This window comes from Pleurodeles waltl, chromosome 1_2 (genome assembly GCF_031143425.1).
Source record: "Pleurodeles waltl isolate 20211129_DDA chromosome 1_2, aPleWal1.hap1.20221129, whole genome shotgun sequence".
NCBI lineage: Eukaryota > Metazoa > Chordata > Amphibia > Caudata > Salamandridae > Pleurodeles > Pleurodeles waltl.
This window is the reverse complement of record NC_090437.1, coordinates 1,281,838,616-1,281,865,031: the sequence shown is the minus strand read 5'-3', so window position 1 is coordinate 1,281,865,031 and position 26,416 is coordinate 1,281,838,616.

Sequence of the window (26,416 nt, the reverse complement as noted above, 5' to 3'; positions counted from 1 at the left end):
AGGGGGCCCAATGATTTTTATTTTTCAGCTGGGGGAGCGCGGCATGAAAAAGTTTGGAGACCTCTGCTCTACTGTGTGCTGACACAGGCTTAGCTTAAAGGGATTTCCTCCCAATAATGACACAATACACTTAAGCAGACATCATGAAATACAGCAACATTCTTTGATGGTCCACGTTAATGATTGCCAGTAATGGGTAAGGAGAACTGCTTTTTTTCTCTACCCTGGATGACCAATTTTGATGTTTCACAGGATAAACAAATTCGACTTTTGTTTATACTGGCACTTTGATACCTATACCAAATTATTTTCTCGTTTTTGAATCCTTAAAACCTCTCACTTTCAGTTGGAACTTTTTGAAGACTTTTTCTAAAACCGAGTTGTAACTTCGTGAGGGTGAAGAACATAAAGGGGGTCATTCTGACCCCGGCCGGCGGCGGAAGCCGGCGGCCTGGCTGGGACCGCCAGAATACCGCTGCGCGGTCAAAAGACCGCAGTGGGTATTCTGGGTTTCCCGCTGGGCCGCCCGCCAGCCCAGCGGGAAACACCCTTCCATGTGGATGCCGGCTCCGAATGGAGCCGGCGAAGTGGAAGGGGTGCGACGGGTGCAGTTGCACCCGTCACGATTTTCAGTGTCTGCATGGCAGACACTGAAAATCTTGGTTGGGCCCTGTTACGGGGGCCCCTGCAGTGCCCATGCCATTGGCATGGGCACTGCAGGGGTCCCCAGGGGCCCCACGACACCCCATACCGCCATCCTGTGCCTGGCAGCCAAAACCGCCAGGAACAGGATGGCGGTATGGGGGTCGGAATCTCCATGGCGGCGCAGCAAGCTGCGCCGCCATGGAGGATTCCCCAGGGCAGCGGAAAACCGGCGGTACACCGCCGGTTTTCCGTTTCTGACCGCGGCTGTACCGCCGCGGTCAGAATGCCCAAGGGAGCACCGCCAGCCTGTTGGCGGTGCTCCCGCGGTCGTTGGCCCTGGCGGATTTTACCGCCAGGGTCAGAATGACCCCCAAAGTATGATTGGGGGCATCCCTTCCGCATCATCTTGAAGTTGCAAAATGGAGAGTTACGACTTCGCTCTCCCAAATGACGAACCCTCTCACAAGTCCTAAGGCAAGGGTAAAGAGCCTCCCCACCTGCACAACAATTGCCAGAGGGTGTATTGGTCCTGTAGAACTTGAAGCCGCCCCCCCCCCGTTATGGCTCAGGAGAACCGAGCTGTCCTGGATAGCTTGCTGCGGCAGGAAGACATAGCTGAAGCCTGAATACAATTTCATTCGTGATCTGCAAATTTCTTTGCAGGAGGGCACCTGCAGGCCTGGACTGCACAGCTCAGAGCAGGCCAAAAGATGGGGAACAGTAACCTCAAGACAGTGCGCTAATGTTCTCCAGTGGCAGCTGGTGGCCTTTAAAAATGGTGAAGCGTAATCCTTGGCTCGAATTCCAAAGAGCTTTTTCTTGAGGGGTTCTCACACACTTTCTTGCACTAAGTTTACTGTCTCACTCTGACTCACTTGGTCTCACTAATTCTCGCAGTCTCACTCATTCTACTCTGACCCACTCTGTCTCACTCAGTCCCGCTCATTCTCACTCATTCTAAATTCGTCTTACTATGACTCAGTCCCACACACAGTAACACTCAGTTACACTCAGCCAGTCTCCATGACACGCTCACATTCATTCTTACATATACTGGTCCTTACTGTCACTCATTCTCACTCACTGTGATTCATTCCTTCACTGACTTTCTCTCACTTTAACTCACACACATAGTCACACAGACATGCTTAAAGTGCTGGAATTTCACCAGCTCTGAACAGTATCTCTGATGGCTGGTGCAGGCACCTTCATGCCCCTGTGTCAGCAATCAGACAATGCCACTAGCTGCCTTAGTTTGTGTAGGAGGCTGGCCTGGCTTATAGTGGGTACCTAATGGTACTTACACCTTGTGCCAGGTCCAGTTATCCCTTATTAGTGGATTAGTAGTGTTCTAGCAGCTTAGGCTGATAGAGGTAGCTACAGCAGAGCAACACAATACAATACAATACTCAGAGTTACTTAAAATAAAGGTACTTTATTTTAGTGACAATATGCCAAAAGTATCTCAGAGGATATACTCCCTTAGGAGGTAAGTAAAATACACAAAATATACACACAAACCAAAATCAGGTAAGTAAACAGTTAGACAAGTAGTGCAAACACTGTAGAATACAATAGGATGCAATAGGACACAATAGGCCTAGGGGCAACACAAACCATATACTTCAAAAGTGGAATGCGGACCAAGAATGGACCCCAGGCCTAGTGTAGTGTGTAGAGGGTCGCTGGGAGTGTAAGAAAACACTAAGGGTGTCCAAGATACCCCACCCTTAAAAGTAGGAGTAAAGTTACCCCTCTACCTCAGAAAGACAGTAAAGTCGAGATAGGGGATTCTGCAAAGGCAACAACTGACTGCAAAGTACTGAAGACGGATTCCTGGACCTGAGGATCTGCAAAGGAAAGGGACCAAGTCCAAGAGTCACACAAGTGTCCGGGGGGGGGAGGGGCAGAAGCCCACTAAACCCTGGATGAAGGTGCAAAAGGGCTGCCTCCGGGTGGAAGAAGCTGAAGATTCTGCAACAACGGAAGGTGCCAGGAACTTCTCCTTTGGTCAGAAGATGTCCCACGGCGTGCTGGAGGATGCAGAGTTATTTCCACGCAGAAAGACCGCAAACAAGCCTTGCTAGCTGCAAGAGTCGCGGTTGAAGGTAATGGGTGCTGCCCGGGCCCAGGAAAGACCAGGAGGTCGCCCCTTGGAGGAGGAGACAGAGGGGCATTCAAGAAATCTGAGCACGGCGGTCGTCTCAACCCAACAAAAGAGCGTCCCACAGAGCCGTGGTCAACTCAGCGAGTTGAGCAATGCAGGACGAAATGCTGGGGACCTGTGCTGTGCTGTGCACAAAGGAATCCTTGCAAAAGTGCATAGATGCCCTAGTCGCTGCAGATCACGCAGTACACAGGATTACTGTCTTGCGTGGGGATGCAAGGGCTTACCTCCACCAAATTTGGACAGAAGGACCACTGGACTGTCGGGGTCACTTGGATCCAGCTCCTGTGTTCCAGGGTCCACGCTCGTCAAGATGAGAGGGGACCCAGTGGACGGGTGATGCAGATGTTTGGTGCCTGCGTTAGCAGGGGGAAGTTTCCGTCGACCCACGGGAGATTTCTTCTTGGCTTCCAGTGCAGGGTGAAGGCAGACAGCCCTCAGAGCATGCACCACCAGGAAACAGTCGAGAAAGCCGGCAGGATTAGGCGCAACAATGTTGCTGGTGGTCGTCTGGCTACTTTGTTGCAGTTTTGCAGGCGTCCTGAAGCAGTCAGCGGTTGATCCTTGGCAGAAGTTGAAGAGAGAGATGCAGAGGAACTGGTGAGCTCTTGCATTCGTTATCTGAAGAGAAACCCACAGTAGAGACCCTACATAGCCCTCAGAGGAGGATTGGCCACCTAACCAGGTAAGCGCCTATCAGGAGGGGTCTCTGACGTCACCTGCTGGCCTGACCAGTCAGAGGCCTCCACTGCGCCTCTCACACCTCTGCATTCAAGATGGCAGAGGTCTGGGACACACTGGAGGAGCTTTGGGCACCACCCCTGGGGTGGTGATGGACAGGGGAGTGGCCACTCCCCTTTCCTTTGTCCAGTTTCGCGCCAGAGCAGGGGCTGGGGGATCCCTGAACTGGTGTAGACTGGCTTATGCAAGGAGGGCACCATCTGTGCCCTTCAAAGCATTTCCAGAGGCTGGAGGAGGCTACTCCTCCCCAGCCCTTAACACCTATTTCCAAAGGGAGAGGGTGCAACACCCTCTCTCAGAGGTAATCCTTTGTTCTGCCTTCCTGGGACTGGGTTGCCCAAACCCCATGAGGGCAGAAACCTGTCTGAGGGTTGGCAGCAGTGGTAGCTGCAGAGAAAACCTCAGAGAGCTAGTTTGGCAGTACCCGGGGACCATGCTGGAGCCCCGGGGATGCATGGGATTGGCACCCCAATACCAAATTTGGCATGGGGGGACAATTCCATGATCTTAGACATGTTAAATGGCCATATTCAGAGTTACCGTTGTGAAGCTACATATAGGTATTGATACATAGGTACATATACTAGGGAATTATAAGGGTGTTCCAGTGTGCCAATCAGAATTGGTGAAAATGGTCACTAGCTTGCAGTGACAATTTTAAAAGCAGAGAGAGCATAAACACTGAGGTTCTGGTAAGCAGAATCTCAGTGATACAGTTAGGCACCACACAGGGAACACATATATGCCATAAACTATGAGCACGGGGGTCCTGGCTAGCAGGATCCCAGTGACACAGGCAAAAACAAACTGACACACAAGAAAAAATGCAGGTAACATGCCAGGCATGATGGTACTTTCCTACAGTTTGTTGCGGGCCCTAAAGCGGGTCTGCATTTTTATTTTTATTGTATCAAGAGTGAATAGTTATTTGAGAGTGAAAGATTTTCTGTAGATACAATAATAATGGGGCACAAAACAAGGGTGTAATGTAGCTGTGGAGCCCATAAAGGAGAGCCGCCACTGGTCCAGGGCGCCAAGCACCAAGCACCAAGACCGCCCTCCTCGCTGCTACAGACGACATCCGCTTCCTCCTTGACCGAGGCGATACAGCTGCTTTCGACACAGTCTCCCAAAGCACCCTATGCTGAAGACTCCATGACGCCGGCATCCACACCAAAGCCCAGGAATGTATCAGCTCCTTCCTCACCAGCCAAACGCAGAGAGTCAGGCTTTCACAGTTACTTTCAGAACCCACAGATATCAGCTGCGGAGTGCCCCAGGGATCCTCCCTGAGCCCCACCCTCTTCAACATCTACAGGGTCCTGCTTGCAGACATCATCCGGAACCACAGACTTAACATTGTCTCCTACGCTGATGACACCCAGCTGATCCCCTCCCTCACCAATGAACCCAAAGCCGACTGGAGCAACTTTCACAATGGGATGAAGACCGTTGCCACCTGGATGAGGGACTGCTGCTTCAAGCTCAACTCAGACAAGACCAAAGTCCTCATCCTGGGCTCCACCCCATCCTCTTGGGATGACTCCTGGTGGCCCACCATGCTGGGTACAGCCACGGCCCACCACAAAACCTCGGCATCATACTGGACTCCTGGCCCACCAGGAACTGCCAGATCAATGCCGTCTCATCATCCTGCTTTCACACAGTGCGCCTGCTCTGAAAAATCTTCAGGTGGATCCCCACAGAGTCCAGAAAGATGGTCACCCATGTACTCATTAGCAGCGGACTCGACTACGGCAACACACTTTACGTCAGTGTCACCCAGAAACTCCTCAAGAAACTTCAGAGCATTCAAAACGCCGCTGCCACACTTGTTCTAAACATTCTCGGCTTCAGCCACATCACCGAGCACATGAGAGAACTCCACTGGCTCCCTGTCAACAAAAGAGTAACTTTCAAGCTCCTCGCACACGCATACAAAGCCCTTCATGACGCTGGACCTGCGTACCTCAACCACTGCCTCTCATTACACACGGCTACCAGAAACCTCCGCTCCACCCAGCTGGCCCTGGTTACTGTTCCAGGGATCTGTAAAACCAGGACCGGAGGAAAATCTTTTTCCTACCTCGTTGCAAAACCTGGAACACCCTGCATCTCCACTTTAGGCTATCTCTGTTGCTGCCGGAATTCATGAAGGACCTCAAGACCTGGCTCTTTGACTGAGCCACAGCTCCCAGCCAGATCAGCATCCCCTCCCCCACCCCCAATCGCCAGCACCTTGAGACCCTTACAGGTGAGTAGTCACACTTTATAAAGCTCTAATTGATTGATTGACTGATGGACCCACTCACTCCCTACTTGCTCTCATCTGCCTGCCCCACCCCCAGCCATAAAAGTGAATAGATGTCTGCTAACTCCTCTTAGGCCCATTGACTGAGCCACAGCTCCCAGCCAGATCAGCATCCCCTCCCCAACCCCAAGTCTCCAGCACCTTGAGACCCTTACAGGTGAGTAGTCACACTTTATAAAGCTCTAATTGATTGATTGATTGATGGACCCACTCACTTCCTACTTGCTCTCATCTGCCTGCCCCCCCCCAGCCATAAAAGTGAATGGATGTTTGTTAACTCCTCTTAGGCCCACTGTTTTTGCGCCCCAAAAGCAGTTGGTTCAATTGCATTGAAAATTAGCCCTTCCTCTCTGATGAGGTCACTGTTGTAGCTTGTGCCTGCAGATAGAAGAAAACCTTGCCTGGCTTGGAATTGTGCAGTAGGAGTCGGACATCTGCAGAGTTCACTAGAATTCATCTAGAAGATTCAGCACACTGTCTCTGTGCAGTGAATTATTTTCAGCTGCTCTGTGATTATTTCCCTGTTCTTGCCTCTCCACGATGGAGTGTGGCAGGGCAACGCCCCTTTTGCCCTTGAACACCAATCATCCCTGATTTTCTCCCCAGCTTTGCCGTTGCTTCTGGGGAGATGTCCTCGTAGGGCATCTGTGGACTATACTTCCAGACTGGATTGTAAATGTTTCAGAGTTAATGTTCTTGTTAACTGAATTAAAGTTTGGTTTTAAAAGTGTGTACTTGCATTACCACACCTACTCTCAGTCCATAGCCACATTACTCATGACTTCCTAACAGGCCACTAAGTATTACATTTATCGTGTCCCACAATCTGCATTCATGGTCCAGGTAGTTAGCTTTAACGCCAAATGTATGAATAACCTGACAAAATGAGTAGCACTGCTGTCTATGCTACACAAGACTTACTGACCTATTTACTTAATCTAGGAGACCCACCTGCTCTCCAACTACTGGCTTAGACTCAAATCATGTTGGTTCCCCAGGCATTTTTTCTTTCATCTTGTCTTCCTAAAAAGAAGGTTGTGGGCATTCTGGTATCCCATAGGTTCTTGGGAAAGACTGGGGTTAAGGATTTGGAACACGAAGGAAGGATTTTGGCCTTCTTATTTGGGCTGGGAAAAGAGATCTTTACAGTGGTGAATATATATGCCCCCAGTGAGGGCTTGAAGAGCATGAAAGCTTGGGAAGACAAGCTGCCTTGAAGATGACCATCCTACCCAAGATATTGCTTATGTTCCAATCCTTTTTGTTCCAACCTCTCCCGAATATCTTGAAAACATTACAACTCTGTATGTCTCTCAAAATACCCTATAGACATTCATGATAATGATGGCTCTTCTGCCATACTATTAGGCACATCAGGTATATGGCACAATGGGGCAGAGATCTGTCTGAAAAGCACTTGTGCTTTTTAGGGCAATTGATTGCCGAATCTCATTTACAGAAGGACCCCGGGCTGCACAAGGGCCACAGACCATGCAGCTTATACTCCTCCCCGGTCTCCGGATCTACATTAGCAGTATGGGATGTTGTCAAAGAGAAACTGGGCTTAGCAATGTTCCAATTTCCACTCCCACCAACAATTTCTAACCTAGAGTTCACAACTACCCTCAGCAAGATCAATTTAAGCTGTAGCACACAGCGGGGTGCAAATACATAGAGGATCTGTTCAACCAGGAGGGATAATCATTGTCATTCAACTGAATCAAGACTACAGTCTCCTGAGACAGAAAGTCTAGGCTATTTGCAGGTTAGGCATTGAGTGTTCAATAGATCCTTAAACACTGAAGCTAGTAGATTACTTACAACATTCACGAGATGGATCCTCACAAGGAATAATGACAAGCATTGGTCATCATATGGACAGTGCAATGTAAATTGTGTGAGAAGACTACTTTTATAGAGCATGCCACATCACAATGTAGGAAATCTTGGATACAGAGGACTATTAAATATGTGAGCATTTCCATCACTTTAATGTAGCTGTGAGAAGATGTTAACATGCTTGAGATACACAACTGACCATTAAAACCATAGCTTGACATGGTGACAGAGTAATACACAATTTGTTGAGATGTGCGCACACATGGAAATTAAGGAAAGTAGAGCAACATTACACAGCACAGTAGTTTTGCAGATAGAAAAACTGGGCATCATGGTAGTTGTAGTCATCTGTGCACACCACAGACAATACATGGTTGAAAACGAGCTGCACATATCTGTTTCAATGACTCTAGTGAAAAGGAACACACATTTACAACATGTACACACATATGGGTATGATGAGAATAGGTAAGAACACGACTTACAGTCACTATACCTTCCTGTACAAATGGATGGAGTTTATGAGCTATGTTTGAGAGAACAACATATATTGATAGTACACAAAGGACTGAGCAACTGCATATGATGAATGGGGGTCAACTCACAACATAACTACACATATTGTACATTGATAATGAGAGAGGTTCAACCATGAGGCTATTAATTGGAATGAACACAGTTATATTGTGTAGTCAAGTTATGTTATCTCTGTTTTGCTAGGGGTGTTGAACTATTCTAAATGTCTAACTTAAGGGCAGAACTCCATTTGTGATTGTTGAGGTATTGCTAAGTGCAACTTACCAGACTCCACTCCACCGGGGATTCAAGTCAAGCCTTCAGTATGTAGGATCTACAAGACCTCCTCCCCCCAGGGAAATAGTTGTAAAGGGGTAGCTTGGAGAACCACTACCAGTCACAGGCTCTCTAGGTGTCACTTGGAGGCCAGGGAATGGACTTTCCCCTGCAGGTCGTTCCACCTCTTCCTAATCTTGTCCTGTGTGCACAGATTGTTAGATAGAACATTCATTCTGTCCACTATTCTGGACCACATTTGCCTTTTGTGGGAAATGGTAGTATTTTGTACTTCTGCGCCAAACAATTGTGGCTCCACTCTAATTATTTCATCCACCATGACAGCTCTCCCTCTGTGAAATAGGGATTTCTGATCCCAGCCATTGTAAATCTTTACCCAAAAAGTTATACTGCAGCAACCAATAATAATAATGAAACTAAGTCAAATTGAATCAAAGCTAACAGAGGTAGAAGAAAACAAACCAGGAAAAAACTCCTGGCTTGAAATTTCTGGTGCCTGAATGGTCTGCTGCAGTGGAATGGTAAAGGATCATGGTTTGGAATGAAGTGTGTTTTATAGTGCATTTTGCAGGTGTTCACAATTGTCCAATATACAATAGGTGTGGCCTACTTGCATCCAGCCAATGGCCACAGCCTTGGCACTACACTCCACGGGTCCTGTGACAGACTTCGGCAGTCATGGGTCCGCCGCATAAACACCGCCATGTGATCTAAATAGGCTCAGTGGGATCCCACCACCACCGCCAGGTATAGGGACCAGTCTAGGCACACTGAACAAGAGTATCTTAAATTCTGGTTGTGAAGCGTTTCCAGGTCCTGCATCAGAGGATGCATCACGCAGCCAAGGCGATGCAATGTGAGGCCCTGGTGAGGAGAAGCGTCGAGCAGCAGTGGTTCTGAGAAGCTCCAAGGCTACAATGTGAGGCACTGCATCATCGTCGAGGCTTCTGATCAGGAGGCCAGGCACCTAGCCCTTGGAGTCACTCTTGTGGTCCTGGGTTCAAGATGCAGGGCAGTCCTTCTCACTCAAGACAGCAGGGCAGCACAACAGGACAGCAGAGTGGCAGTCCTTCTTGCAGAAAACGGCCCAACAGTCCTTTTTATGAGTCTTCCACAGATTCAGATGTGAACTGAAGAGTTTGGCACTGGGGTCCAATAGTTATATCTGGTTCCTACTTTGAAGTAGGATGAGTTTCCAGGGGCTTCCATCCCTTCCACCGAGTTGTCAGGCATCCTCTTCCATCCAGCCCTAGCCCCAACTTGTCTGTTGGTCGAAAGCCTTTGTGATGTGCAAGTGTGGTAGGTGGGCTACCCTACACCTGATATCCAGGAAGAAATTGCCTTCCTAGTGACAAAAGGGATGGAGAATAACTGGCTGACAGAACATGAGGCAGCCTTTCTTATACAAACTAATCCGAAAGTCCCATACTTCTACATCCTGCCAAAAGTACACAAAGAAAAGATTCCACCCCCCGTGAGACCTATAGTATCTGGGATAGGCTCAGCGTTAGAGCCCCTGTCCAAGTTTGTGGATTACTTCTTACAACCATTGGTCAAAAGAATCCCGACTTACCTCAAGGACACCACCCATGTCCTTCTATTACTGGAATCTTTATCCTTTGACAAGACAAAAGAACTCTTAATCACCCTTGACATGGAATCGCTATACACGAATATCCCCCAAGAAGCCGCTTTGGAAGTGATAAGCAACCTTCTAGAAGTAACTATGGATGAATCCCAGACCCCCCCGGGTTTCGTACTGGACTTGGCGCACCTTGCTCTTACAAGAAACTACTTCAAATTTGAAGAGGGTTTCTTTCTACAGACACAAGGGACTTCTATGGGCAGTACTTTTGCCCCTAGTCTGGCTTGCTTATATGTCGACAATTTCGAGAAATCGGTGGTCCTCAACGATGATAACCCCTACCGAGACCAGATTAAACTCTGGAAGCGATACATTGATGACGTACTACTGATATGGACTGGCAGTAAGGAAGAGGCCCTTGCTTTCGCAGTTTGGCTCAACGGTGCTAATCCCTTTCTCACCTTTACCATGAATATAGGTGATAATAAACTACCGTTCCTTGACCTACTCATCTACGAACATGATGGCGGTTTGTCCACAGAAGTGTACTACAAACCTACTGACTGCAATAATCTGCTACAATACCAGAGCTTCCACCCACGAGCTCTGAGAGATAACCTCCCAGTCGGTCAGTTCTTACGTCTGAGACGGAACTGTTCATCCGTGGGTGACTACCATAAACACGCTGATAAGTTGACCACCAAATTGAACACAAAGGATTACCCCCCACACTTGATCAGGAGAGCCCGTAAGAGAGCCCGCAACAATAACAGGGATCAGTTATTGCAACCCCGAGCCTCCAAACCAGACCTCGAGAAAACCGTGTGTGTCACCACGTTCAACCCTCTATCCAACACAATTTAGAAAATCATAAAAGACAACTGGAAGATCCTAACATCAGGTGGCCTTCCCTTTGAACTGCCACTACATGCGTATAAACGGGCAACCAATATACGCAATATTGTGGTTCACACAAGACCTAAAGATAAGCCTCGTACAAAACAGACTAAGCTTTGGCAGACTGCACCCCCCACAGGCCACTACCCATGTGGCAACTGCAGCGTGTGTTGCCTTACTCGAAGATCTACCTCCATCGACCTTGACCTAAGAACCCCATGGGTTCAAAAATCACTTACGAATTGAAACAGCAAGAACGTAGTCTATCTTTTCAAATGCCCTTGCCCACTCAAATATGTGGGTATGACCACTAGAAAGGTCAGCACCAGAATTTGCGAGCATAGAAGTACAATTCGGTGCAAACGCAACGCAACAAAACTTACCAGCCATTTCCTGTTAAAAAATCACTCTCCAGATGACATGTCATGGACCATCCTCGAACAATTTCCTCTTACAACCCCTAACATATCAAATAAACTGTTTCGAGCTGAACAACGTTGGATTTGGAGGCTACACACCGATACGGTGGGCCTGAATGACGAGATACCGTGGTTCTCTCTCCAATATTAGTCCCTTTCTATGACCTACATACCTTTTAGTCCTCGGCCTTCTGTGCCACCTCCCCAGTACATATTCCTTCTGTCCCCCCGCTCTTCCCTCCCCCCTCCCTTTCCACCCCACCCCCCTTTCTTTCCCCTTTCCTCATTCCTCCGCACAAGACCGCTTTCTCTTTACCGCTCCTTATGATTGCACCTCCTGTCTTCCCTCCCCATCACTCGTCCCTCTTCTTCCCTCATCCCCGCCTTTCTTCCTATCCCTTGCCTCTCTTCTTATCTCTTTGTTTTTATTCTTTATTTTCCACCTCTCTGTTTTCTTCATTTTTTTCCTTTTTTTCCTTTTTCCTTTTTTCACCTTGCTACCCTCTTTTCCTGTTTCTTTCTCTCTCTTTTTCTGCCTTGTTATTTTTCTTGGCACCGCTTTTTAAACCTATGCCCATTTTCACTCCCTTTCTGACTCCTCTTTCTACCTCTGTGTCCCACCGACCCTCCCCTCCCCCCTCTTTCTTCCTCTGTTCTTTTTTCCTTTTTTCACCTTGCTTCCCTCTTTTCCCTGTTCCTTTCTCTCTTTTTCTGCCTTTTCATTTTTATTTTTCTTTGCACCGCTTTTTAACCTATGCCCATCTTCACTCCCTGTCTGACTCCTCTTTTCTACCCCTGTGTCCCCCCGCCCCTCCCCTCCCCCCTCTTTCTTCCCTGCCTAGTTCCTTTCTTTTCCTCTCGCCCGTTCTCAGGCGAGAAGCCACTGGGGTCCTTCCCCAACTACACATGCCGGGAAACTCCATTTCCCGACGTCCCCCGCGGGGACCGCGCCCTTCCTGACGCGGCCTCGCGCGAGGACGTTTCTTTTTCTAATCTTCGGCCGCCCCGAGTGCTACAGCCTCCGGGGTTGCCGATTAGACTCTTCCGGTCGCACGGCCTCACTACGTTGAGGTGTGCCTTTTCCGGACAAACGAACTTCCGATCGCCACATCTAATCAGGGCCCAGACCGCGGGCCGCGGCGGTGATACACCATCAGCTGATTCTCATTTACGCTTGTTAATGAGACTACATCTACCCGTCCCCCGCAGGCCACTTTATGCAAGCGGTCCTGTCGAGAGGTCGGTCTAGGCGCAGAGCGAGCGCCCGCCTTTGATGCAGTGAGTGTACCGGCCATCATTGGACGCACAGATAAGAATTCTCTCCTCTCTGCCTGCTTCCTCCATTTCTTCCCTACTCCTGACTGGTTCTCCTTCATACTTCCATTTCCCTCTCCCTTTTGCTTATATTGCAATGTTCGTGGTTGCCTTGTGTCGACGTTTGTTTTCAATTTAACTTTTCATTCTAATTTTCTCACTTTGATGTTCATTTTCACTAGGAATTATCATTGTTACTCAACTCTTTGCTTTCCTTTTTCTTTTTTCTTTTTTCTTCTTCGTTTTCTTCTTTTTCTTTTCCCTTGTTCTCTTCTCTTTCTTTTGTCTCTTTTTTTCTCTTTACAAATTCTTTCTGTGTGTAGTCTCAAGTTGACCAGTAATCTTAGGTCTTGCACCCAATGGGGGTCTTACTGTTGAGGGCCTTCCCCTCGGGTGCTTAGGGGTCTCCATCCCCTTCTTGCCCCCTTCCCTCACATGTGCTTTCCCTTTTCCTCCCAACACCCCCCTTTTTTTCTTCCTTTTACAACTGTCCCCCTACCTTAGAGTCTGACTATAAGGGGACACTCCCTCTGCAGGACACCAGAGGCTAGTAGCCTCTAGTGATAGGGTAAGAATTTCTCCCATTTCCTTCCTTTTTTTACATTTCACGCAATGACGTGCCATATGATTATTTATGTGAAGTATGCCTTATGCACCCAGAACTACTGAGCCTTGCATGATCTCTTTCACGTGTGTTGTGGATTGATGTGGTTTGCTTAGTCACGTTATCGCCTTCAGTACTGTACTGACGTGTCTTACCTCCTTTAGGTCCCCCCAGGTATTCCCTTGGCAAGGTAGGACCCCCGTCCGTTCGGGTGACACTTATTATTATATTTCTTGATTACTATTAATTACTTTACGCTTACTTAGCATGTATAGCAGGGATCCTTCGCCCTGATCAATGCCCCGAGACCCTCCAGCTCCTCGTTGTGGGCAGAAACATGTCGGCTTTTTCCATTTAGATAGGAGACCCAGTGAGTCATTGCTCTCACTTGGTGTCCCAGTCTTCTTTTTAATCACACCAAACAGAACCTCCTATTAAAATACACACAGGTATCTGTTTAGGTGTTTTTATTTCCTAGTCTAGCTGGATCCCCTTTGCCAGAACCAGAATTGATTTACGCACTCCCTCCTGTTCCTTTAACAGTGAGGTTGAGTCCGCCCAGGTGGCATTGCCCTACCTGGGTGGGGCTAGGTGGTCATATGATGAAGCATGACACCATTGAGTGTGTGAGACCACCTAGTCCGTAAAGGAAATTCCCCCTTTATCCCACACACCAGAATCCACTGTTGTCCCACCTCTAGTTGAGGTTTACGAGGGGCATAGTGCTACAAATGTTACACTACTGACGTGCCCCCGTTACAAGAACCCCGTACTCTCAATTGTGTTTTCAAGTGTGGTAGGTGACAGCTCCTCCCCCTTATTAAGTCAGATTGTCTCACCCTAGTTTCCCTTCCTCTGTCTTTGGAGCAATACATAAGGACCAACTGCCAGGCAACTCTACCATTATAGAGGGATTTTTATCACAATTGTTTAGACACCAAGCTCAACCTATCTTTTTCCTCCCCGTTGAATGTTAACTTAAATGTAATGAGGTAATCCAATGTAATCCTACGGTCTACCTTGCAGAAATGACAAACAAATCTAGGAGTTTTTCGCTAGCAAGACATGGAAAATGTAAAAGTATTTGTCTAACTGTTTAAACAGACTGCACCCTGCTCTCTGGGCTGTTCAGGGCCTAGGGGTAACTTATATGCATTAAAAAGGGAGGTTTAGGCCTGACAAAAGGTTTATTTTTCCAGGCCGAAATAGCAGTTTAAAACTGCCCACATAGGGTGCCATGGCAGGGCTGAGACATGTTTTACAGGGCTACTTAAGTGGGTGGCACAATCAATGCCGTAGGCCCACTAGTAGCATTTAATTTACAGGCCCTGGGTACCAGGATACCACTTTAGTAGGAACATACAAGTAAATTAAATATGCCATCAGATGTAAGACAACTTTACCATGTTTTAGGCACATGCACTTTAGCACTGGTTAGAAGTGGTAAAGAGTCCTACGGCCAACAAAAACAAATTCAGGAAAAATAGAGTTGAAGGCAAAACATTTTGGGGTGACCCATCAGAGACCAGGTTCAACAGTGCAAAGTGACACAATGACTATTAAGTCACCTAACTGGAATACCAATTACAGGTGTGCCAGTTTAAAAATAGAGCATTCTGATTGGCCCAGGGAGTTTTGCTTTCCTTTGGACCATCTTGCTCCGTGGGAGTGAGTGCTCTGATTGGCTGCCAGCAACATGGGAAAATTTTGCTGGCAGCATTACAGGACTCGGGGACTTACACCTGTCCTGAACTTGTATAAAAAATGGTGTAAGAGGGCAGGGCAGCAATACCCTGCCCACCTAAGTCCCATGGGGTGGAACCAAATAAAAAAAGCAAAATGAGTGTTTTTTTGTGACCCTGCAGGGCTCCGTCAAGATCACGAAAAAAAAAGTGGTGACCCGAGTGTGCATTGCTTACTTAAGGGGCATGGGTGCACCACCCCCTCACTGATCCTTTTTTGGTCCAGGATCACCATCCCCCTGTGCCTAATTTCATTATTAATGGGAGGTGGAATACGACCTTGCTCCTCCATCCCACAGAGCCCAAAGTACAATTTAAGGGAGGGCTGTGCGACCCCCTTTCCTGATCCTTCAAAAGACCCTGGAACAGATCCACACCAGCGCGGGCAGGAAAATTTGGGTTTGCTCCCACCTGGCAGTAGCATTTTCAAATCGCCTGCCAAATGGGAGCAAACACAAAGGTCTGTTCCCAACAGGCAACGGCTGGGAGCAGACTTTTCTTCTGTTTCCTTTCCCACACTAATGTGGGCAGGGTAACAGAACAACAGATTGCTCCTCCCTGGAGGAAGCAGCATAAATAGCGGCTCCCTCCAGGCGGGAGCAATGTCAGCTCCCCATGTGGCCCCCAACGTTGGGTAGACATTTTGTGCAATACTGTGGATTCTTCTGGGATAATGCACAAGCGAGGTTCCATTCTGCCCTGGTGTTCATTTCACAGAAATGTTACCTCGATGTGAAGCACTTACAAATATAAACATAGCAGGCGCTGCAGTTAAAGCTCCACTTCTGTAAAGGACAAATCATCCTAATTCTTATGCTTGGCAAAGACGAAGCAAGTGTATTTTCTCTACTATTGCATATTGAGAAACAATTTGAAATTCTTGCTAGAGGTGAATGCATCGTTGATCTAGTATAGCGCATTGTCTTCTGTAGTGACTGTCCAAGATGAGTGGGTTCTTTTTTTCAACTCCTGATGCGAGAGCACAGTCCATTGTTCTTCCTTTAAATTGCTGCTGAGTATGGAAAGGCGCTAAATCACCTACAAAGTCTGCTCGTTTGGCCCCCCCACTTCCACATTAGTAGCATACAACGGTGTTCCTGCCATTTTCCAGGCTGGTGGACAGCTCACCTTACCAAAGTGACCAGAGCTGATTTTGAAGGAACGTTCTTTATGTAGGGAAATATGAGGTAATTTCCATTAAACAAAGAAACACTTACTTCAAATAATTAAGAGGAAGTATCCTTGTTTGGTGGTGATGTCTGTAGTCTCCTCATCTTCTTTATACAAGGATTGATTTTGTCATTGATTTCTGTATGAAGACACTCGGCAATCATCACAGTGCCAAAATTACACATACACAAGGTCACTGGAGACATTACCTTCTGGTCCTTTACGCAGCTTTAGTATACAGTATGCAATAGACATTCACCCAATGAGGTAGCACTCATTAATTAACCAGTAGAAAGTACTCCAGTTGGGTATCCCTTTTATTTATAGGGTGCCCGGGGGCTAATTAGGCTAGAGGAGGAGGGATGCACTCCCTCCCCCTTTTTTATTAAATAAGGCCCATGGGGATGGTGTCTCCGGGGCCAAAGTTGCTCGGGGAGAGGGAGCACAAACCCTTTCCCCATTTTTATTGTATTTGGCCCCAGGGCATGGGGTCCCAAGGGCCTATAAAGGTTGAGGGAGGGGAACTGCATCTCCTCCTCCCCTGTTTAATTGTATTTCGTCTTGGGGATACGGTCCCCAGGGCCTTTTTAAGGCTTAGGGAGTGGGACCACATGCCCCCCCTTTCCTTTTTATTGGAACTGGTCCTGGGGGGATGGAGTTCCCAAGGCCAATTAAGGGTTTGGGAGGGGGCTGCATATCCCCTCCCCCTAATATGTATGTTTTGGACTCAGGGGATGGTGTCCCCAGGGAACAAAGGCCAACCCTGTGCTGCACACGCCAAAGGCTGTGACCGGTGTGTGGTTGGCAGCCTCTAGGAGGTTTGTCATAGAGTGTAGCGGCAGGCCAAGCCCTGTGTGCAAAGGCTGTGTGCCCGATGGGGTCAGCTGCCTGCGGGCAGTTGGAAGCAGGGCTTGACTGAACCTGTGTGTGCAGGAGTGCTTGCAGGTTAACAGAGCACAAGTATGCTCCCAGCCAGTGGGAGCATCTTCAAATATCCTGCATTCTGGTAGCAGACTTAGGCCCTCATTACGACCTTAAGCCGCCCGCCAAGATCGGACCGCCAAGCGGCCGCCAATGCAGCCGCACTCCCGCCGCGTCCATTTGGAGATCCCCGTTGGGCCGGCGGGGATCTCTGCCGCAACACAGGAGCCGGCTCCAAATGGAGCCGGCGGTGTTGCGGCTGTGCGACGGGTGCAGTTGCACCAGTCGCGCTTTTCACTGTCTGCTATGCAGACAGTGAAAAGCTCCATGGGATCCTGTCAGGGGGCCCCGCAACTCCCCTTTCCGCCAGCCTTTTCCTGCCGGTTCAAACCGCCAGGAAAAGGCTGGCGGGAGGGGGACTCGTAATCCCCTGGCCAGCGCTGCAAGCAGAGCTGCCCAGGTGGAATATCACCGCAGGAGCAAATGTGGCGGAATACCGCCGGCCCCGGTGGTGCGACCGCGGCGCTTCCGCCGCGGTCGTAATACCCCAGGAAGCACCACCAGCCTGTTGGCGGTGCTTCCGTCATTTTAGCCTTGGCGGTCTCGTACCGCCGGGGTCAAAATGACCCCCTTAATGTTTGCTTCTGTTTGGTGAGAGATTTAAAAAGGCTCCTGCCAGGTGGGAGCAAACATATGTTTCCCTGTCCAAGCTGGTGCGAAGAGGGAAACTACTGATCCGGCCCTGGGTAACTGGGTCCCCAGGGCCTTTGAAGGCAGAGGGAGGGGAGCTGCGGAGCCCCCCCATCCCTTTTCCTTTAAGTGACAGCCCTGGGGAATGGAATTCCCAGGGCCTTTTTAAGGCCCCTCCCCTTTCATTTTGATTTTGTCCCCTGGGGATGGGGCTCTGGGGCCTCCATAGGCACCCCTATCGCCTTCAATATTATACCCATCACTGAGACATGGGGTCCCCAAGGCCCAAAATGGGCCGGGGGCCTTAATCACGCCCACCTCCACATATATTTAAAAAAAAGGAGGCTGGCATTTTTGTGTGTTTTTCCCGAGATCGCATGGGAGTCCAGTGGGATTGCGGCAAAAAAAACACCATTTAGTTTTTATTTTAGCCTTGGGGGGATCCCTCTGGATTACCCCAACAGGGTCTAGAAGATAGAGTATTATATTATTATTTTTTTAACTTCAGGACAGAGGACTATTACCCTCATTACAACCCTGGCGGCCGGTGATAAAGTGGCAGTAATACCGCCAATAGGCCGGCGGTAAGAAATATGAAATGATGACCACGGCGGGAACCGCTCAGACAGACAGCTTCTTTAATGCAAGGGTGAAATCAACAGGCACCACGGTGGTAACCGACAACAGCCAGGCAGAAGACAAAGTACCGCCCACAGTAATATGACCCACCTATCTACCACCTTTTCTGGGGCAGTACCAACAACATCAAAAGCCTGGCGGAAACACTGCACAGAAGGGAAACGACTCACCTCTGGACACTCAAGGAAGAACCACGCCACCATGGAGCTCGAGTTGCATGTCTTCCCCATGCTCTTCTACCGTCTGCTCCACTATGAACACCAACGCCGGCGAAGACGACCACGGTGAGTACTGGCGCCTAGCACACAGGGGAGGGGGGAGGAAAAAGAGAGTGACACACATACACACGCAACATGCAACACCCTCACCCCCATCACCACACACACAACCAGATGCAATAACATTACATATTCATCCCGTACCCCTCAGGAATAATGCAAGACAACCAAAATAGAGTAAAAAGAGTGTAAAAAGATAAATATATTAGTAATACGTGCATCCAAATAAAAAAGTATATACATATTTACAATGCAAGGGACACTGCCCAGTCCTCAATGTCCGTGGGCCACAGGGCCACATCACAAGGTCCAAGGCCCAACCTCACTCCTGCAACAACTCGGAGAGAACACTGCAGGGGCATCAGGTCAAAAATAGACAGGCACCTCAGGGGGACGAGGAATGGGAGGGTACCTCAGCCGGAAGATGGTACAACGCCAGTGGTCCTGGAGGGGGCAACATGCCCATCACTCTGTCCTTGGGAGTGCAAGGCCACAGTCTCTCAAATGGGTGACTTACCCACTGGCTCTGGAGGGGGCAACATGCCCATCACTCTGTCCTGGGGAGTGCAAGGCCACAGTCCCTCAAGTGGGTGATTTGCCCACTGCTTGGTCTTGGGGAGTGCAAGGCCACAGTCTCTCAAGTGGGTGATTTGCCCACTTCCTAGTCCTGGGGAGTGCAAGGCCTCAGTCTCTCAAGTGGGTGGTTTGCCCACTGCTTGGTCCTGGGGAGTGCAAGGCCACAGTCTCTCTAGTGGATGGCTTCTCCACTTGTTCTGGAGGGGGCATTGTGCCTAGTTATCTTCATCCTGGGAGGATGCGCTGAACGGATGGCTTCTTTCACTGGTTCTGGAGGGGGCATTGTGCCCAGTGTGCTTCATCCTGGGAAGGATGCAGTGAGTGGATGGCTTCTCCACTGGTTCTGGAGGGGGCATTGTGCCCTATGATGCAGATCTTGGGGAGTGCAAGGTCACAGTTCTCACCTGGGTGTCAGACCGACAGGATTTGCAGGGGCCAGGCCACACAACAGCCCATGGAATCAGGACTACACACTGTCCGCCGGCGATGACGGCTGCTCCGTGGTGGCAGTGGCGGTGCTGGTGTCGGTGCTGGCAGTGGTGGGGGGAGGCTCCAGCCCTTCCCCTGCAGCCTCGGACGGCTGCCCACTTGAGCTGCTGCTGCTGGCAGTGATGCTGGTGGCGGTGCTGGCAGTGGTGGGGGGAGGCTCCAGCCCATCCCCTGCAGCCTCGGGCGGCTGACCCACCATGGTTGATGGTGGGGGCTCCGACTGAGTCCCAGCACCAGGCCTCTTGTCCTTTTTGCCAGCTAGTGCAGGCCCCTTGCCCTTCCTGTCAACAGCTTGGGATGGCTCCTTGCTCCTCTTGGCAGCAGCTGGGGACTACTCCTTGACCTTCCTTTTACCAGCTGGGGGTGCCTCCTTGCCCTTCCTTGCAGCAGCTGGGGGTGCCTCCTTTCCCTTCTTTGCAGTTGCTGGGGGTGCCTCCTTGCCGTTCTTTGCAGCAGATGGGGGTGCCTCTTTGCCCTTCCTTGCAGCACTTGGTGCAGGCACCCTATCAGTGTGGCTGCCTGGTGCCTGGGATCCTCTCCCACCTGATGTAGCAATGGACACTACTGTGCCCCTGGACTGGGTGGCTGAGGTGCTTGCCTGGGTTCTGACCACCCTGGCCTGACATGAGGGACGGGGTGGGGAAGGGGTAGGGAAGAGGTCAAAGGTGGACTGGAAAAGCTTCTTAGGGACATTGGGGCGGGAAGAGGGAGATGGTCTGGGAGTGGAGGTAGAGGGAGTGGTTGTAGGAGGTGTCTGTCAGCTTTGTTTGGGTGCAGGTGCATGGGCTGGATGCTGTTGGGAGGTGGATGGTTGTTGGGTGTCTGAGTGCTTGTGTTTGTGTACTTTGGGAGGAGGGGGTACAGACACAGTGGGAGAGGACACAGGAGACATGTGCATGGATGTGGGGGTGGTGACTGCCAGTGAGGGGCGTGTGCTTATAGGTGTGCTGGTGATGGGGGTAGTGGATGAGGATGTAGTGCATGCAGGTGTGAGTGTAGACCAACTGGGAGGGAGGTGGATGTAGGGAAGTACCATCTTACTTGCCATGTTAACCCCAATTTTACCTGTATGCCAAAATGGTTTTGCCTGTCTCAGTGGGATCCTGCTGGTCAGGACCCGAGTGCTTATAGTCTATGGCCTAATATGTGTGTCTGTATAGTGCTTGACTGTGTCACTGAGGCTCTGCTAATCAGAACCTCAGTGCTTATGCTCTCTCTGCTTTTAAATTTGTCACTGTAGGCTAGTGACTTCATTTACCAATTTCGATTGGCACACTGGACCCCCCTTATAAGTCTACAGTATATGGTACCTAGGTACCCAGGGCATTGGGGTACCAGAAGATCCTAATAGGCTGCAGCATTTCTTTTGCCACCCATAAGGAGCCAGACAAACTCTTTCACAGGACTGCCACTGCGCCTGTGTGAAATAATGCACACGTTATTTCACAGCCATTTTCACTGCACTTAAGTAACTTATAAGTCACCTATATGTCAAACCTTCACTTGCTGAAGGTTAGATGCAAAGTTACTAAGTGTGAGGGCACCCTTGCACTAGCAAAGGTGCCCCCACATAGTTCAGGGCCATTTCCCGGGACTTTGTGAGTGCGGGGACGCCATTACACGCGTGCACTACATATACGTCAATACCTATATGTAGCTTCACAGTGGTAACTCCGATGATGGCCATGTAACATGTCTAAGATCATGGAATTGTTTCCCCATCCCAAATCTGGTATTGGAGAGCCAATTCCATGCATCCTGTGGGCTCCAGTATGGACCCCCAGTACTGCCAAACCAGCTCTCTGAGGCTTGCACTGCAGTTACAGCTGCTGACACCTCTCAGACAGGGTTCTGCCCTCCTGCGGTCTGAGCAGCTCAGTCCCAGAAAGGCAGAACAAAGCATTTCCTTTGGGAGCAGGACGTTACACCCTCTCCCTTTGGAAATAGGTGTTACAGGCTGGGGAGGGGTAGCCTCACCCAGCCTCTAAAAATGCCTCGAAGGGCACAGATGGTGCCCTCTTTGCATACACCAGTATTCATCAGCTCAGGAACCCACTGTCCCCTGCTCTGGCATGAAACTGGACAAAGGAAAGGGGAGTGACCACTGCCCTGTCTATCACCACGCCAAGAGCTCCTCCAGTGTGTCCCAGACTTCAGCCATCTTGCTTTGCAAGGTGTGGGGGCACTCTGGAGGGCTTTAAGTGGCCAGTGCCAGCAGGTGATGTCAGAGACCCCTCCTGATAGGTCCTTACCTGATAAGGTAGCCAATCCCCCTCTCAGTGCTGTTTAGGGTCTCTCCTGTGGGTTCTCTTCAGATTCTACTTGCAAGTTTCCAGCAGGAATTCTCTGCAACTACTAATTCATCCTCTGACCTCGGATCAACCGCAGCCTGCTCCCGGAGCCGCTGTAACAGCAACAAAGTAGCCACAAGAGATACTTATCTTCTGCAACTTCAGCTCCAGCCAGCAACTGCAACAGTTTCCACAGTGTGCACGCTCTGAGGACTGCCTGTCTTCATCCTGCACCAGTATCACCTGAATTGTGGGGAACTGAGTCCAATCCCAAACCATGGGGTGACTGTCGGCCTAATCCGTTTCCGCCCAACTAGCAGCTCGTCATCTCTGCCCAAGAGCAGAGATGATTTGTGGCAACCAGACGCATGACGTAATTACTTCTCAGGGAAATCATGGTGGATCAGAACTCATCCTTTTCTCTCAGTTACGTTAGTGTCACACATGCAAAGACAAACAGATGCAGGAGATGGTTCAATAAGATTTATTGAAGCAACTGTGTTTTAGATAGAACGGCATGAATTGCAATAATTAGAATGATGAAACGTAATAGAAGCAAAATGGTGACATGAAAAGTGAAACACAGGAAAAGTCCCACCATACTTGTTACTATGTGTAATATATGCGGTTCCTACCTAAGCTATGTTAGACCACAGCATGATAAGCCCTAATTCGCTGTTCAGGATTCCCCCCTGGGAAGACATCATCGCCCCATACCTGAGCAAGGAAGCCTGTTGTCTAGAGTGACACCATCCCCATGGAGGCGAGGGAACCGGTAGTCTCAGCAAGCAGATGTAGCAAAGTCAATCAGCAAGCGATTGTGGTCATCTGGCTGGAATCTCCCTCTAACATGCGTGGGACAGAGAAGTGGTTTTGTAATAAAACAGCTGATGTTCTGAGAAAATGTCTACATGTAAGGATGTGTGTGTTTCTGTGAATGATGGAGACGCAGTGTAGCACTTTGCCGGAAACCCTATCTCGCTGCAGCCTTGAGGAAAGCACAAAGTGAAGATTGTCTTTCTGAGAAACGCAATGCTTTCCTAGACGAAAGAACAACTAGATAAAGAAAATAAAACAACACCATGAATGTGGCCTGTTCTGAAATAATAAAATGAAGCAGAATAAAAAGTAACTGGGCTAAAGGGCGCAAGCCGCAGGCCTAGTTGCTAAAATAACGTGCCAAGAAACAGCACTAAAATGGCTATACAACAAGGGACTCTTGCAAGAGTCCCTCGAATCCAACTGTCCAGATATGCGAATTGTTTTAAACCTTAAGTCTTCAAAAAAACTACTGATCAAATTTATACCAAACTACTAAAAGCACAATCTGCAAAACAAGATCTAGCTCCTGCCAAATTTGATGTAATTCCGTTCAGCAGTTTTTGCAAAAAAAGTTCTGACAAAAGTCTATGGAAAATGGGGTTTTGTGTTTTGGGACCCCCCTTTTTCAAAATCAAGCCCCCCAACCCTCACCGCTTGACGGATGACTCTGAAACTCTCTATGCATAAACCAGGTAAATAGAGGAGTTTTTTTGAAAGTTTTGTGAAGATTCGTCAAACGGTGCAAAAGTTATCAGCAAAACAAAAAAAGGCATTTCCTATGGAAACGCTGACCTAACTATATATATTCACTAAAAAACCAAAGGTTAGAGTGACGTTATAGTTTGGTTCAGATTTTACATGCACAAAACCATAGAAATTCAACAGTTATAGTTATACTTATCTCAAGACACTATAACATGTGTGTAAAGGGATGATTTTTGGGGAATAAGGCTCTCCGTCTACTCTACAATAGTTAATTCACGACCAACACATATATAAATAAATAAAAAGATTGTCTTTTATTTCTCGTTTTCCTTACAGTCAGCAGAGTTTTGAACCATTGGCTTACTCACATTAATCCTTCTATTCTCAGTTTCTTCAGTCATTTCCTGTGCAGTTTAGTATGTCTTTCACTAGTTCTCTGCTTGTTTATTTTTAGGAGCTCGGGGATTCCAGTTTGGAGTTCGTTTCAGGACATGAAAAAAATAAGAGCAACAAAATACAACATGGAGGTAAGTCTCAGGTTCTCATCTCATATCTGTTGGTTAAAGGGAGGGGTTTGTGATGGGTAGTGCCAAGCAAGTCCCACCGTCCGTGACATTTTTTCTTTTATGTGAATTTGTCAGGTGATACAGTGCTTCCCCTACTTGAGAGTGAAAAAAAAAACAAAAAAACAAATAGGTTGCGCACAGGTTTATCATCAATAATTTTATTACAAGTATAGAAGATGTCATTACTGATGTCATATGTGGGGTACGTAGCAGTGCCAATCCACAACTAAAGCACTCAGACACACAAATACACACAAATACTCATTAAACTAGGGTTCCCCAAAGACATTGGAAACTCAAAAATCTTCAGTTGCCTCTGAGCCGTTGATTGGTGGATGACATGGAGCCATCTCAAACTGAATGCTTTCCAAATAGAAATACATGTGGCAACTGGAAATATTATGACCCACTCTGCACCTGGCCTGATGATCTGGGACCACCTCCTAAAGTATCTAAGGAAGTTAGAAACCTTGGAATTACCATAGACTCCAAGTGAACAATGAATGCCCAAGTGGACAAATTAGCAAGATCAAGCTTCATCACCATGAAAACGACGCATCTTCCCCAACCTCGAATTTCCACCCAAAGTCCAGGATACTATGGCCCATATTTATACTTTTTTAGCGCCGCATTTGCGCCGCTTTTTGATGCAAAAGTAGCGCAAATGTTTGTGGTGCTAAAAAAGTATAAATATGGGCCCATCTCTCTTATACTGTCTAAACTGGTATAAATATAGGGCCATCTCTCCTATACTGTCTAAACTGGATTACGCCAATGGCCTCTACCATGGATCATATCTATCTACTATGAAAAAACTACAACACATTCAGAACTCAGCTGCCAATTATTCCTACATGTAAAGCCACAAGCCTGCATCTCCCCTACCTTGAGGAACCTACATTGGTTACTGGCTGCCAGAAGATCCACCTTCAAGTTGCTTTGTATTACCCACAAAGCAATGCATGGCACAGTACCGTTTTTCATCAGGAATAATATTACCAAAGACATTCTTCAACTAAACCTCCGCTCAAGATTGGCACCATGCCTCAAAACCCCACCATACAAGAAAAAGACAATAGGTGGTACATCTTTGTCTGCTGAAGTAGCCAAACTATGGAATTCATTACCCCCAAACAGAAGATCCACGGACAACTATCTTATCTTCAGAAGACTACTCAAGAGTTGGCTCTTTCCTACATAGCCACCAATGGCCTGCATATCCCTGTGTATGTAAAAAAAAATAATTTGATTTTATGTATGTATCTAGATATAGGTATTTCTTTATATGAATATGTATAATAATTATTTTATCTTAAAATATATACATATTCTTTGGGCCTGTTTTAACAAATGTATATATTACTTACAGTTAAATATGTGTGTGTGCATGTATGTGTATATATAAATATATATAGATGTGTATGTATGTGTATATATATATATATGTATATTCTTCTACCCATAACATGTTCATAAGCCAATGTATAGTTTCTACATACATTATTTTATTAGATGCTTATGCGTCTCTATTGTTATTTCTTCTATCACAATTGGTAAATATTATCTAAGCTGTTTATCTACAAGCATTTCACTACTGAAATATTGAGGAAGGACAAAATAATGTTATAAAAGTACATAAATAAATTAACTTCAAATACTGCAACACTTGAAATTCTGTGTTTATACAATACAAGGTTAAAACTCATTATACTATATTCCATACACATTTATTCCCTTACTATGTAATCATGTATCTATACATTCATTGTTTTAGTCATGCTGTACAAGAGAAAAAATAATCACTCTCTCGTAAGCCTTACTCTGTCACACCATCAACATATACCTCTATCAATCTGTCCTCTATCTCCACTCACTGACTCATCCAAAACCCATTCTACTATGATCTCCAAAAAACCCTTTCCTAGACTCTTCCCTCCTCCACCCCTCCTGGTTCATCCCAAACCTCAGTTTACTACTATGATCTCCCAAACAACCCTACTAAATCAGCCTTCATTTATCTCTCCTTTAAGTCATCCCAAACCTTATTTTACAATGATCTCCCTAATCCCTTTACACAGACTCTTCCCTTCTCCATCTCGCCTTTACTCATCCCAAACCTCATCTTACTACTATGATCTCCCAACTAACACTTCTGGATTCTTCCCTCTTCTAACCCTCCATTAGTCTACTCA